General features: G+C 46.3%; 1 protein-coding gene across 2 annotated transcripts in view; it reads left to right on the top strand.

The window, feature by feature from the left end:
- Nucleotides 1-392: 392 nt before the first annotated feature.
- The window catches only part of LOC140205442 (neurotrophin-4-like), a 65,662-nt gene continuing 53,461 nt past the window's right edge, over nt 393-12,593 (top strand). Inside the window, exons 1-2 of one of the 2 annotated variants that reach the window (XM_072273046.1) lie at nt 393-767; nt 1,527-1,724. The gene's annotated coding sequence lies outside the window, so the exon portion shown is untranslated. The remainder of the gene's footprint in view (nt 768-1,526; nt 1,725-12,593) is intronic. The other variant, XM_072273047.1, reaches the window with a different exon arrangement.

The following is a 12,593-nucleotide window of genomic DNA, read 5'->3' on the forward strand; positions in this document are numbered from 1 at the left end:
TTTCCACTGAGCGGACAGGACTCAGTTCAGTCGTCTGAAAGAAGGCCGGAGGGAGAAGTAATCGCAAGGGGGATCTCTGAGCCGTCCAATCTGAAGTATCCGTATTGTCCAACCTGTTGGAGCCTTCCCGGCCCATCACACCGGCGTGGTCACTTTAATCTCCCGGGACAGGACTCCCTTCGGGTTTTCCCCTGATCCTGGGAATAACCAAACCAATGGAATGTAGTCATCCTTTCCCCGGTATCAGAAGGGGCGGATTTGTGACACGTCATCGGCAGCTAACAACTTGCTCTTCGGTTCCCACAAGTTCTCTTCTGGAAGGAAACGCTCCGCTTGTGTGTGTGTATGTGTGTGTGTGTGTGTGTGTGTGTGTGTGTCTGTGTGTCTGTGTGTGTGTGTGTGTGTGCGCGTGTGTGTGTGGTTGTTTTTTTTTCGTTCCCAATTTATTGTTTTTTTAGGTTTGTAATTCTTAATTCTGGAACGAGGTCTGTGTGGAACTCGATGGTTTATTGGAGTGCTAAACATGCATTGGAGTTCAGGCTTGGAGGCTTTGGTTCAGGACAAGACGACTCCGAGCACCGCAAGGGATGGCAGTGAGGCGACCGCTCACCTGGAGTATTTCATCCCACGGGGCTGACGGGGAAACCGGGGCGATTCTCACCGGAGATTCGGGGCTCCGGGACTTCCGACACTCCGCTGTGTGTGTGAAGCTTCCCCCAGGGCCTGCCTGAAAAGAAAGCAGCACCCCCTCCGCCCTGCCCCTGACGGTAAGAATCAATTAATAGTTTTATTTAACATTAATAAATGGGGCTGAGTTGGCTTATGCTACCCTGTGTGATGTTAGACTGCAATCTGATAGGCCACGTTAATAAGTGATGAGTGCATTAATTTAATTGCATTCCTTTATATTAAAAAAACAGACCCAGGATGGTTACAAAAGACATCAATACCTTCACCAACTGAGACTTGTTAAATATATGAGGGATATTATCGCCATTAATAATATATTTCCCTGTCGAATGTCACAAAGAAAAAGAAACACTTCTCAGATGGGCATTTTGTAAACTCGCTCCGCTCTGCCTCCCCACCAACATTTCGTTCAAATAAAATGAATTATCTCATTTTTGTCAACATTCTGTCTAGAGGAGACAAGAAGTTTTTAAAAAGAACTTTAGTGAGTTTCTAGCCCCCACGATTTAATTGTGGTTGGATCCAAACCCTTTGCAGACTCGATTCTAACAAAAACTTTTGATGAAATCGGTGGATTTTTCAATAAGTACTTTAAGAACTGTTTAGTGGGAGATTTCTCTTCTGCGTTGAGTTTTTAAACATTTCTTCATGTCCCTGTGTGCTTTAAGAGCTCCTGCGTGACTCTGATCCCTCTAAGAGCCCACTAAGTGTAAAGATTATATAGGAAATTTGAGCCGTCCTGTCATTTTTTTTCCCCCTTTTTGGGTCCCTGCCCCAGTTCAAACTTCCACCTATGTGGGAACACCTCACAACATGATCCCGTCCCTTTTCGCCAGAATCTGGTCGCAGTAACCATGTCGTGAAGTCGGCGGGCTCACCATCCCGAGGAGAATCGCTTCCTATCCACAGCTACCGGGGATGTGGAGGGGAACGTAACTTCTGAGAGGAGGCGGACTAACCTCGGCTCGGTCAACGCGACATCAAACACCCGGGGTCTTGCAGGGCACGTTGATGCAGTTTGTCAAAGCTAAGAGGTTAGAAGGCTTTACCCACTTTGAGCTGATTAATTTAAACTGTAAATTCGCGTGTCTGGGAGTCGCCAGCTTGAAGAATTCCCCGCAGGGTCCGTTTGTAATGATCTGTGTTTAATAGATTGATCTTTGATCCAAATCCTCGAAGTTAAAGTGTTTTTTTGTTGTCCACAGATTACTGTTTACAAGTTGTTCCGGGGAATGTGTTTTAGGAAATCAATTTACTCGGCAATTATTTTAGGGCAATTATTTCACGCGTGGGCAAACTTTTTGTCCTTTATTGTGAGTTGTGTCTCTGGCATTCAGCACCCCTTCACTGAGTGTCCGTGGTAAAACGTGTCCCCCTGAAGCTTAAACTGGAATATGCGGATCAGAAAACACTTTCCTGCGAAGGTTCGGGTTGTGAGGGAACTTAGAGCGGCCTGCGCGGATTCGGCCGCGCTCACATCGGGCTCTCCGCTGAGACCACGGCAGGTAGATGGGCGCGCACCCCCTCCATCTGACCTGCGGGGAGAATCGCTCTGGGGAAGGGGAGGCATTTACACCGAGGTTACCCTCATTCTTCAGTTCATCGCCAATCTAAACTCTAGACTGCACTCTTTTGTAAACGTACAAAGGAATAGTTTGTGTTTATATAGTGGCCTTCGGCGTCTTGCGTTCAATTGAGTACTACTTTTCAACCCTAGTCTTACATAAAAATGTGGCAGAAACAGCGGCGGCGTAACGACCAAAGGCAGGTGTGAGATTGAGGGGTACGGAACTCCGCCACTCCTCGCTATTTGTGGGGATCTTTGGGACCCTCTCAGATTGTGAGATCAGCAGCACTTCTGACGGACCACGATCCGTCGTACGGCCATTCAAATATTGGCCGGGAAAATCGGGATCTCCAACGCTGTGGTCCGTGGTTGAGACCTTCTGCGCTGTTTCTTGCTGGCGATGTTTGGTTTAAGCCCGTGTTTACGGTTCAGTATTGGTGACCCGACAGTGCCAACTGTTTCTCTGATCTGTCACGCTTCAGGGGGCTGGAATTTCGGTCTGAGTTCCAACCCGCTTCCTGTCGCTCCCATAAGGGAGATGGGCCCACTGTAATCCAAATTATGAATCTCCACCAATACCTTCTGTCCACTTTCCCGAGCAGCTGTCCCAGCTACAACCTCTTCCCCGGACCCCCCACTATCGTCCCACGTCCCTTCCAGAGAAGCCACCATTTGCTGGAGCTGTTTTCCGGGGAGCATTTGTGGAGCACCCCTTGTAGAGTCTTAACTATCCCCCACCCGGCCCTACCTGTGTGTACTCTATCTCCGACTCTATCCCAAGGCAGCCACGGTAAACTCCAGACACATCCCCTCTACTAAGGACGGGACGGTTGCGCTTTCGAAGGCATTCCTTCCACTGGGACCTTCAGACCGTTTAACTCTCCTCTCGACTTAAATTATCCCCTTTGTCCCTTCATCATCACCCCCCCCCGCATCACACACCTCCTCATAGAGACGGTCCTCTTCCGGAGCCCGCTGCCCCCCCCCCATTCAAGTTGCCTCTGTATCCAACCTAATCCCATTTAGCAACATGTCTGCGTGTTGTGAGAGCCCTTGCCTCTACCATCCCTTCTGGCAGTGTCCTCAGGTTCCAGACACCCTCTGGGAGAAAATATCTCCTCAGAAACTTTGCTTCTAACTTTAGATCTCTGCTATGGGGAGAGGTTTCCTGCCACCTTGTTCCATCTTTTTTTCTCACCTTCTTCTGCACCTTAAAGCCCATCCCACTTGTGATTGTTCCTAGTCCTGAAGAAGGATCTTTAACCTGAAGCATCAATTGTGCTTCTCTCCCCCCAGATGCTGTCTAACCATCTGAGTACTTCCATGCTTTTGGTCCAGTTGGCCGTTTGCATGTTGTGTGTTGGAGATGGTAGGAAAGGTGTAGCTGATTTACTTCTTCACAGGATGTGAGAGGAAAGAGTCTGAGCTTCTGTGCCTGTTGGAAGGTCATAGAGTCTATAAGCAGAATGATTTTTTGGCGATGTGCTCACTTGTTCTGTGGAACAATGCACCGGCCATTCTGACACAGCGGAATCCCACAGACACAGATGACGGCTCAGTTCACCTTGTCTGTGTGAAGACTATGAACCACAAACTCCTCTTGTGCTTTTATTATTAAGCGTGTGGGTTAAGAAACTGGACTGGAGGGATGGGTGGTCAGTGAAGGAGAAAAGGGAGGCTATTCGGCCCTTGTCCTGCCCCACCATACAGTAAGATCCAGGCTGAGTTTTGACCTCAGCGCCGCTCCCCTGGACCAGCCCCCTTATGTTCCTCAATTCCCTAAATATCTAAAAGCATGTTGCTCACTCTCTGGAATATTCTCAGTGACATATTTTTTTTCCATTTATGTTCCATGTGCCACCTTCTCGCCCATTTATTAAGCCCGGCATCTTTAAGCCAATCTGAATCCTTTATGCATCTCAGGTGTCATTAATCGATCCCAGACACAATCCATCCAGACCATTGCTGTCGATTGTGAACAGTGAACGCCCCCCCCCCCCTTCCCAGCCCTTTATACTCACAGACATTCCACCTCTCCTGGAAGTTCCGGGAGTCTCCGGCATATGAATAGTGGCTCCCTAATGCCCGCAAATTATATACAATATCACAGAAATCAATTTTTGAGAGCGAGCAAGCGAGAGAGCACGAGAGAGAGCAAGCGAGAGCGCACCATGGCAGAGTGTTCCAAAAAAAATATAAAACGTACGTCACCCCAGACTACATTAAAGAGTACCCCTGCCTAATAGGGGTCAAAAATAATGACAGTGTTGCTCGCTGCACTGTTTGCAACAGTGACTTTTCTATTGCCCATGGTGGGTTAAAATGTAAAAGACGTTGAGGTGAGTTTAACAGGTGTCATTCGCTCATTAGCATAGCTAATGTTATTTAAACTAGCTGGCTGGCTGCTAAGGAGACATCCCACCTCTCCCGGAAGTCTCCCACAAATTGATGATACTACCTCCCTGAAATCAGTTTTTGCAGGGAGGGATGTCTGTACTCACATTAACTCATCCTCTATTTCTGGCAGTGCCTTGCCCAAATCCCACATTCAATAACATCTTCTGTGGCATTTCCATGTTTAGTAACTTTCTCCTTTGTCGGTACACTTTAAGGTAGGCTTCTGCATATCCAGATAGCCCCCAATTACTGCTCACTAACAGATCATTAACCTTACCGATTCGTCAAGCACACTTTCCCTTCTGTATTGCCCCTGCCCAGTCCTATGGTTTATTTCCTGAATGCCACATCACCATTTCCTCTTTATTTTTGCATTTTGCTTACTGCTGATATCAGGTAGTATTACTGTGTTCCGAAATTCACTCTCACCCATTTTCCAAGATGCTGCATTCATACTTGCCACCTTCCCAGCGGTGACAATCGTTATGGAGATTTGAAAGGTGACCTCTGTCTCCATCATTGTTTCCATCACTACTTCAAACTCCTGGAACACAGGTCATCAGGCTGCGCCAGTCTGTAGGCCATCAGAACAGTGCTAACTTCTTTCAGCTCCTCATTTATTCCAAATTGTCTGTCTTCTTACATAAAGACAGACACAAAATATTTGTTTGATTTCTTTGCCATTTTCTTATTCTAGAATGCAATACATTGATTAGAAAGGATTGCTGTTATAGGAGTCAAACTGGACACCCGGAGGGTGTGGTAGAACAAAGAACCCTATGCAAAATCCTGGCAATTCTGGATAATGTTTCTCACCCTCTGCATGCCACCTTGGCTGACAAGAGGAGCACTTTCAGTAATAGTCTAAGACAACTGCACTGCTCCAAAGAGCGCTATATGAAGTCATTCTTACCCTCGACCATTAGGCTCTATAATGAGTCAACCTATAGCCGGAGAAGTGATGACCCCCTCCTGTTAGACTGCTTGAGGTAACAGTTTTTATTCTTTCTTACTTCCCTTCTAATATTTATATCTGTGACATTGTAATTTCCTTTGGGATCAATGAAGTATCTATTTATCTAATTTCTTCCATTTTAGTCTGTAATCTTTTCTTATTTTATAAATCCATAAGAGGGAGCTTTCATGGTCTGATCTTTGTTCCTCAGTACATTGCCCTCGTGTTCTGTCCACACCTTCCTGATCGGGATTTGGTGTTCAATGTCCTGTTTCTTTTTGAAGCTGGCTTATTATTGTCATGTGTACCGAGAAGCAATGAGAATCTTTCTGTTTATGCACCATCCAGGAAAATAATTCCATACATGAGTACAAAGAAAACAGATTGCAGAATGTTATGTAGTAACTACAGAATAAGTTCAGAGCAGGGAGACAAATCAAGTTGCGTGATTTAAATGGGAAACACAAACTCAAGAGATTCTGCAGACGCTGGAAATCCAGAGTAACACACACAGAGCACAAAATGCCGGAGGAACTCAGCAGCCCAGGCAGAGCTGAGCTGAACTCTACCTGGCCTGCTGACTTCCACCGGCATTTTGTGTGTGTTGCTTAGATTTCCAGCGTCTGCAGATTTTCTCTTGTTTGTAACACACACACACACACACACAAAGTGCTGGAGGAACTCAGCAGGTATAGAGAAGAATAAACAGTCGACGCTCTGAGGAAGGGTCTCGTCCCAAAATGTCAACTGATTCTTCCTCTCCATAGCTGCTGCCAGACCTGCAGCGTTCCTCCAGCATTTTGTGCAGGTTAGTGTAAACGAGCATTAACGGTCAGTTTGGATTGTGCCTCAGGGGTTTGTTTTCTGACTGTGTATCTGATTCACTTCTCTGCTACTCTCCCAAAGTGTGGGATCTCATTGGGATAAAAATATCTCCTCATATATATACCCTGCCAAAGGCAATACTCCTGCCACTTCTATTAACAGCACACCAAGCTGCTGTTCTGCCAGAGGGGATGTTGCAGTCAACCCCAATTCAAGCCCATCTCCTTTGTATGTACACTGTACAACAGGTGTCATTGGATAGGGATTAACAATATCATCTGACTGATTAACAGAGGTAAAGTGAGTTTAGTCGGGAGCAGAATTTAACAATTTCACTGCCTCATTACTATATGGCCCTGGAGTGCGAGCCCCAGATTTGTGGCTAGATTTGAAGAGTGAATCTGTTCATCAATGTAACACCACTAAGTTGGAAGGTGGCGTGAGGCTTGTGGTGAAAACCTGACATTGGCAGTGCCATCTATCTTTTGACCAAGCTCTCGTCTGCCCTTCAGGTGGACACCGCGGGGCCGTGTCCCAATTTTAAAGCCAGTTAAGGACGCCCTGCCGGCCTCCACTCTCCCTGCCCATAAATACTTGTTTGTAAAGAGCCACACAGCACAGGAACAGGCTCTCCGGCCCAGTGTCCACACCACCCACTGACCACCCAGAGTGACATGCCCCAGAAACAGGCCTTCTGGCCCAGTGTCCACCTGCCACTAACTTCCCATCTACACAGACACGGGCGGAGGTCAAGATCGAACCTGGGCCGACGGTGCTTCGAGACAGCAGTTGCGCCAGCTTTGCCGCCGACTGCCTGTCGTTAAAATCGCCTGTGCTTTAGTGGGATCTTGCCATGCATTCGACTGGCCGAGGGGAGGTGCTGGACGTCCGGCGGCTGGGAAGCACCGAGTCCTCCTTTTGCTCAGAACCACTTCTCCCAAGTGCTAGTCGGCACCGTGGCCGAGGGAGAAGGGATTTATTGAGCAGGAGCTTTGGAATGTTACAGCAGTGCGCCTGAGCTCTCCGGGAACACCTGCCAGAGTCTGGTGGGAACCCAGCAGACAGCCACATCAAACACTGAGTCTCTCTTGCACAGTGTTTGTAGAACATTGCACTTTTTTTTCAAACTTTGTGGTTTCATTAATGAGGTAACCACAATAATGAGTTCCATTAGTTTGCTCTACACAAGAGGGCAATTAATCACAAAGGAACAGTACTGCAGACTTGTGCTTCTCTTCTGCAGAGCTTTGGTTATGTTATAGTACATTAGAAAGGATTTATACAGATTTATTGCAGTGGCAGAGTTTAGCTATGAAAACACTTGTATTATCTGGACACACATAATCCCTTGAAGTATTGAAGATGGGATTGTGATCTTGAGCTGGTCTTTTTAAGGATTTACAGGCTGGATATGGAGAAATCTTTTCCTCCCAAATCCCCTCAGCAAGCTCTTCAGGTTAGACAAAGTTGTGGAATCAGGAAGTGTTTCGCACTGTGACGGAAATCAAGAACTTGCTCCACAGAAAGTCTGCAGAGGTTTACTCCAGCGTCAGATTAAAAGGTAACATCACCAGGGCCAAATTTAAGACCATTAAGATGTATTGTTTGATTTGCAGCCTAATGCAAAGGCAGTGTGTGTGGCCGGGATTTTGTGTGGAACCAAGGTGTAGAGAGAGAACAGACATTCTTTACCTGAACGTCTGGCCAGGCTGCATTAGCCTGGATGTTCTTTGTCTGAATGTCTGCATTCAAGTTTTGGTTAACAAGTGCCTGGACAGTAACCGGGGATCGCATTGGTGCATTGGGGAGGGTCACTGTTTTATAAATCCATCAACCCAGGCTTGATCTTTGGGTGCTGTCTGCGTGGAGTTTGCACACTCTCCAAGTGACTGCATGGGTTTCCCTCGGGTGCTCCGGTTTTCTTCCGAGGTCCTAAAGACGTGTGGCATTGGTGGGTTAATTGGCTGCTGTGAATTGAACTGTGTGTGTGTGTGTGTGTGTGTGTGTGTGTTAGAATTCAGTGGGGGAGTATTAATGGGAACGTGAAGAAAATAAAAGGGGATCAGTGTAAGCAGATGGTCAACAGCATGGATTCTGTGGGCTGAAGGGCCTGTTTCATGCTAACTCTGTGGCAGTAAATTAGTCCCTTCCTTTCCTGGCTTACTGCCCGGCTGCCGTATCTCCCTGTGACCCTGACTCTGCTACTGAGAGATGATTCCACCCCACCACACTCTTGTCCCTTCGGGGTTGGTCTCGGGAAAAGATGAACTCAAGCTCTGTACCGCTGTCTGGTCCACAACAACAGCAGCTTGCATTAACTGTATGTGGTACTGTTATGGCTCAGAGTGCCCTTTGGCCCAATTAATCAAAAGCTCTTTGCCAAATGTGAAATCGCATCTTTCTTATCCTCATCCCGATAAAGGGTCTTGGCCCAAAATGTCACCTATTTATCCCCCTCCATAGATGCTACCTGACTGGCTCAGTTCCTCCAGCATTTTGAGTGTGTTGCTCTGGATTTTCAGCATCTGCAGAATCTCTTGTGTTTAGCATTTTTCCTAAATAGCCACAGGAGCATTAAGGGTTTTGACAGTCGTACAGATGTCAGCTCAGATGGTATAGGAGCTTTGTTCCAAGAAGTATGGTAAAGGTTGAAAGGGAAAGGCTAAGGCAGGGAATCCCAGGCCTGGGGTGTTTAGTATCTGAAGGTATCAACGAGAAATGGGAGATTGCAAGGACCAACACTGGAAGATCTCACACAGATCTTAGCTGATTCTGGAACAGGCTACAACATGAGCCAGTTGCAGTGGTAAGGAGAGGGCATGCAAAATTATAAAATTATAAATGATTTAAAACTGAGAGTGAGAAGTTGGAATCAGTCGGGAACAGTGAGGATCCCCATGGTGTCCCGACTGATGTTCAAGGAATGGCCTATTGTTTCCCAGTTACAAGACGCAGTTGAGAATTATTCTTCCTTATATTTGCCATTGACTGCCCTGGTCATTTCAGTAGGCAATTAGAATTCCAAACCAGTGAGTCTGGAGTCACATATCTACTCACTTCTATGAAGAACATAGTGGGCCAGCTGCATTTTATGACAATCGGTCTTTAATGGTTACCATCAGTGATTTTTATTCCAGATGTTGGTCATTATTTGAATCGGAATTCCCTAGCTGCCGTGGTGGGATTTGAACTCTTGGCCCCTGGATCAGCACAGCTCTGGCATCTGGTTAGGCCCAGCAATTGAACTAGTTTACTATTGTACCCAGGATGAAGTACTGAGGAAATGCCTGCGCCACTCATTGGGGATGGGGATCGTCATGGGGAGTATCGAAACATTAATGAAATCAGAAGTGAATTTAAAGTAAGTTTTCATCATCATCCTCTCTATTAAGAACATAGAGCAGTGCAGCACAATATTGTGCTAACCTTGTAACCTACTCTAAGATTAATCTAACCCTTCCCTCCTACCTAACTCTCTCTTTCCTATCATCCATGTGCCTATCTAAGAGTTCCTTATCCCTAAAGTATCTGTCTCTGCACCACCTCTGACAGCACGTTCCATGCTCCTACCACTCTCTGATCAGAGGTAAAAAAAATCTTACCTCTGATATTCCCCCGGAAATTGCTGCCATATCTCCCTGTGACCCTGACTCTGCTACTGAGCGATGATTCCAACCCACCACACTCTTGTTCCCTCGGATCTCGGGAAAGGATGGAACAATTCAAGCTCTGCATTACTGTCTGGTCCACAACAGCAGCATTTGACATTAGGCATTTCTGCCCTGGAGAAAAAAGTCTCTGACTGTCCATTCTATTGATGACCCATCACTTTGAATACCTTATATGTCTTGTATTAGTATGTAGTGAGTACAACTATGGTGACCAAAGTGCCACAGAAATCTTTCCCTTCTATGGACTCTGTCAATATTTCTCAGTAAAGCTGCCGTAGACAAAGATTCCACCCTCCACAGACATTCTCCCTTCTTCCCTCTTCCATTGGGCAGAAGTTACAAAAACCTGAAATGTGAAAATCCTTCAGGCTTCTACCCTGCTGTTATATGACTATTGAAAGGCTCCCTTGCACAATAAGATGGACGTTTGATCTCACGATTGTTCTGCTCTTGCACTTTATTGTTTACCTGCACTGTACTTTCTCAGTATGTTTGCACTTTATTCTGCGTTTTTATTCTTTTACCTTAATCTAGCTCAATACAGTGTGTAATGATTTGATCTACATAAACAGTATGCAAGACAAGCTTTTCACTGTGCTTGGTACAGATAACAATGATAAGCCAATTCCAATAACCAATTGCTGGGACAGGTACCGGGTTTGCTTGGCAGGGGACCCAGAACAAGTGGACCCCAATGACCCCAGTGAGGCACAGTGGGCAGAAATGCTGCCCTACTGCGCCTGAGACCTGGCTTCATCTGTCTCTGTGAAGTTTGCTTGTGTTTCCTCCAGAATCAACCCCATTCCCAAAGACATGCAGGGTAAGTACATAGGACCTGCATGAGTGTCATGAATGATGGAATCTGGGGTGGGGGGCTGTTGGAGCTGATGGTAGTGAAGAGAGAATTACTGGGGAATAAGAGTGCTCTGTCTGTAAGTTCCCACTGATGTTAATCCAGCTCCCTCACACCATCCCTCAGTGATCCCTCTCCCGAAGCACCAGGTCACTGACTGTACTCCCACTGACATTAATCTAGTTCCCTCACACCATCCCTCAGTGACATTCCTCCCCCAGCACCAGGTTATTGTCTGTATCCCCTTTAGCATTAAACCAGTTCCCTCACACCAACCCTTAGAGACTCCTCTCCCCCAGTGCCCTGTGTCACTGACTGCATCTCTACAGACGTTAATCCAACTCCCTCACATCATTCCTCAGAACACCATTGCCCCCATTGCCCTGCGTCACTGACTGTATCTCCACTGTCGTTAATCCAACTCCCCCACACTATCCCTCTATCTCATCTCCCCCAGCATCCTGTATCACGGACTGTATCCCCACTGGCATTAATCCAACTCCCTCACACCATGCCTCAGTACTCCTTGTCTCACTGACCGTATCTCCAATGGCTTGGTGAATGCATCCAATGACGGCAACACTAGTGCTGTTTATTGAGAGTTCTGCTGGCTTCAAGTAGCATGTAGACTCAATGTGACCATAAGACTATAAGATATAGGAGCAGAAGTAGGCCATTCAGCCCATTGAGTTTGCCATACAATCACGGGCTGATTCAATTCTTTCAGTCATCCCCACTCCTCTACCTTCTCCCCATACCCTTTGATGCCCTGGCTAATCAAGAACCTATTCTCTGCCTTAAATGCACCCAATGACTTGGCCTTCACAGCTGCTCATGGCAACAATTTCCACAGATTTACCACCTTCTGACTAAAGTAATTTCTCTGCATCTCAGTTCTAAATGGACGTCCTTCAATCCTGAAGTCATGCCCTCTTGTCCTAGAATCCCCTGCCAGGGGAAATAACTTTGCCATATCTAATCTGTTCAGGCCTTTTAACATTCAAAATGTTTCTATGAGATCCCCCCTCATTCTCCTGAACTCCAGGGAATACAGCCCAAGAGCTGCCAGACGTTCCTCATACAGTAACCCTTTCATTCCTGGTATTATTCTTGTGAATTTTCTCTGAACCCTCTCCAATGTCAGTATATCCTTTCTAAAATAAGGAGACCAAAACTGCACACAATACTCCAAGTGTGGTCTCACGAGTGCCTTATAGAGCCTCAACATCACATCCCTGCTCTTATATTCTATACCTCTAGAAATGAATACCAACATTGCATTCGCCTTCTTCACAACAGACTCAAACTGGAGGTTAACCTTTAGGGTATCTTGCACAAGAACTCCCAAGTCCCTTTGTATCTCCGCATTTTAAATGCTCTTCCCATCTAAATAATAGTCTGTCCATTTATTTCTTCCACCAAAGTGCATGACAATACACTTTCCAACATTGTATTTCATTTGCCACTTCTTTGCCCATTCCCCTAAACTATCGAAGTCTCTCTGCAGGCTCTCTGTTTCCTCAATACTACCTGATCCTCCACCCATCTTTGTATCATCGGCAAATTTAGCCATAAATCCATTAATACCGTAGTCCAAATCATTGACATACATTGTAAAAGCAGCAGTCCCCACAC

The sequence above is a fragment of the Mobula birostris genome, chromosome 11 (assembly GCF_030028105.1).
Source record: "Mobula birostris isolate sMobBir1 chromosome 11, sMobBir1.hap1, whole genome shotgun sequence".
NCBI lineage: Eukaryota > Metazoa > Chordata > Chondrichthyes > Myliobatiformes > Myliobatidae > Mobula > Mobula birostris.